Source organism: Bison bison, unplaced genomic scaffold (assembly GCF_000754665.1).
Source record: "Bison bison bison isolate TAMUID 2011002044 unplaced genomic scaffold, Bison_UMD1.0 scf7180017864527, whole genome shotgun sequence".
Taxonomy (NCBI): Eukaryota; Metazoa; Chordata; class Mammalia; order Artiodactyla; family Bovidae; genus Bison; species Bison bison.
The window spans coordinates 15,194,187-15,196,470 of NW_011495078.1; positions in this window are offsets into that span (position 1 = coordinate 15,194,187).

Here is a 2,284-nt window from a genome sequence, read left to right on the forward strand (position 1 = left end):
CTGGTGTTTCTTTCGTTTCCTATCCTTTCAAACCGGGTGAGGAAGTCAGAAAGAGGGATGAAAACAATTGATGAATGGAGATACTTGAGGACCAAGAGCAGTATCAGATTTATCTCAGAGACAAGGAAAGATACCTCTCCTGCTTGATAGGAGGAAAAAAGCCAAGTCGGCTGGATATTTTGAGTTGAGGAAGGAGATAACATTTGAGTGATGGCGATGAACCCATGACCCTTGGGTTAGAGTTATAGTTAGTCTTGATTAAGGAGAGAGGTGGAACATAGGAGCTTGCAGTGAGTGGAGTGTTTTGAAAGCATCATACTGGGGAACAGGGGAAAAAACTGTCTAGGAACACATAGGATTGTTAGATAGAGCTGAAAAAGCAGTTTTCTTGGGAACTGAATTTGTAATGACACACATCTATGAAAAATGAGCCAGCTAAACATACTGTGAGGGCTGGAACCTCACTGTCTTATTCACCATTTTATCTTACAAATCTACAGAGAATCTGGAAAACAGTAGGTTCACGAAAATATTTTGTAATTTTCTCTGAAGATACTCAACATCCTATTATAGGAGATGAGACAGAAGAATATTGGCATGACCTAGATTTTATTTTTCCCTTGTTAAATCTAGTGTTTTATATTATTGGGTGCACTAGAATGTATTAACATTTCTAAATGTGGGTATAGAAACCAATATATTTGGAATCTCTGTTTGATCCCTCTGGTACATACACACAATGGAATATTACTCGGCCATAAAAAACTAAAACTGGGTCATTTGTAGAGATGTGGATGGACCTAGAGTCTGTCATATAGAGTGATGTAATCCAGTTAACACACACATGTGGAATCTAGAAAAATAGTACAGATCAATCTATTTTAAGGGTAGGAGTAGAGGGAAATGGCAACCTGCTCCAGTACTCTTGCCTAGAGAATTCCATGGACAGAGGAGCCTGGAGGGCTGCAGTCCATGAGGTTGCAAAGAGTTGGACACGACTGAGGGACTGACAAGAGTAGAGACCTAGACATAGAGAGGGACATGTGGACACGGGGCGAGTAGGAGGGAGCATCGGGAGGCAAGGTCTGACACACCCACACCACCACGAGTCCAGTAGATGGCTAGCGGGAAGTTGCTTTATGGCACAGGCAGCTTAGCCCGGTGCTCTGTGCTGACCTGGGGGGTGGAATGGATGTCCAAGAGGGAGGGGGTGTGTGTATATGTGTAACTGATCCACTTTCTTGTACAGCAGAAACTAACACAGCATTGTAAAGTAACTATACCCACACACCCACCCCCACAAAAAAGAGAGAGAATAAAAAACTTCCTTTCTGAATCAAATTTTGGACAATGACAGTGGACATGGGGAGGGGGCAGGCAAGGATTAAGTGAAGAGACAGTTAGCAGAATCTAAAAGTTTCAACTTGACATTATGGCTCAGGTCACTAATTCTAGGGAGTGGGCTCATGAAAAATGGACCCAAAGTTACATTCCCAATTGTGAGGCTGAATTTTGGAGGAGGGAGCTTGAAAAACATGAAAAGGATTCTGTAAAACCTAAGTATTAATACAATTTCAGGATGAGTGCTATCAGTTCAGGGCAGGATAGAAGTCCTCTGAGCCTCAAGTAATGGGTGTGGTCCAGATGGCACTTCAGATATCAGGAACTCAGATATGGGTAATAATCCAGTTTTGGAGAGATTGGGGCATAAATCAAGCACACTAATAAGTTTGGGGCACCTAGGAATTTGGATTCTTTTATTTATTCATTTGTGTGACAAACATTTTTGAAAAACCTGTGAGGCACTGTGTAAGGCAAGGGAGACATAAGACTACAACCCAGAGATGGAAGGACTGGAGTGTAAAGCTTATAGAAGTGGTTCAGCAGCAAAAATGATCTAGATTTATCCACTGTCTGATGTGGCCATTCTACAGGTAGAATTTATGTTTGTCAGCTTAGTTGCTGAGATACAGTGCTAAGCAAGGCAGTAGAGAGTCATTTCTTTTTAATTGCCTTGGAGGATGGTGGTTTAAGCTGGACAAAGGAAACAGCTCTCTTCAAGAGCCTTGGCTCTGTGGACGCAAACAATGAAGCACGTTATGGTTAAATCTCAGATTAAACAGCATTTTAACCTTCTAAGAAGGAAATTATTGTCATCATTTCCTTATTTTTCCATTAATGAAAGATTTTTTAATTGTATGATATTTTACAGTTTTCAGACATTTCACACACATGACTTTATACAGCCTCATAATAACCCTTTTTCAAAATCTCCTACCCTACG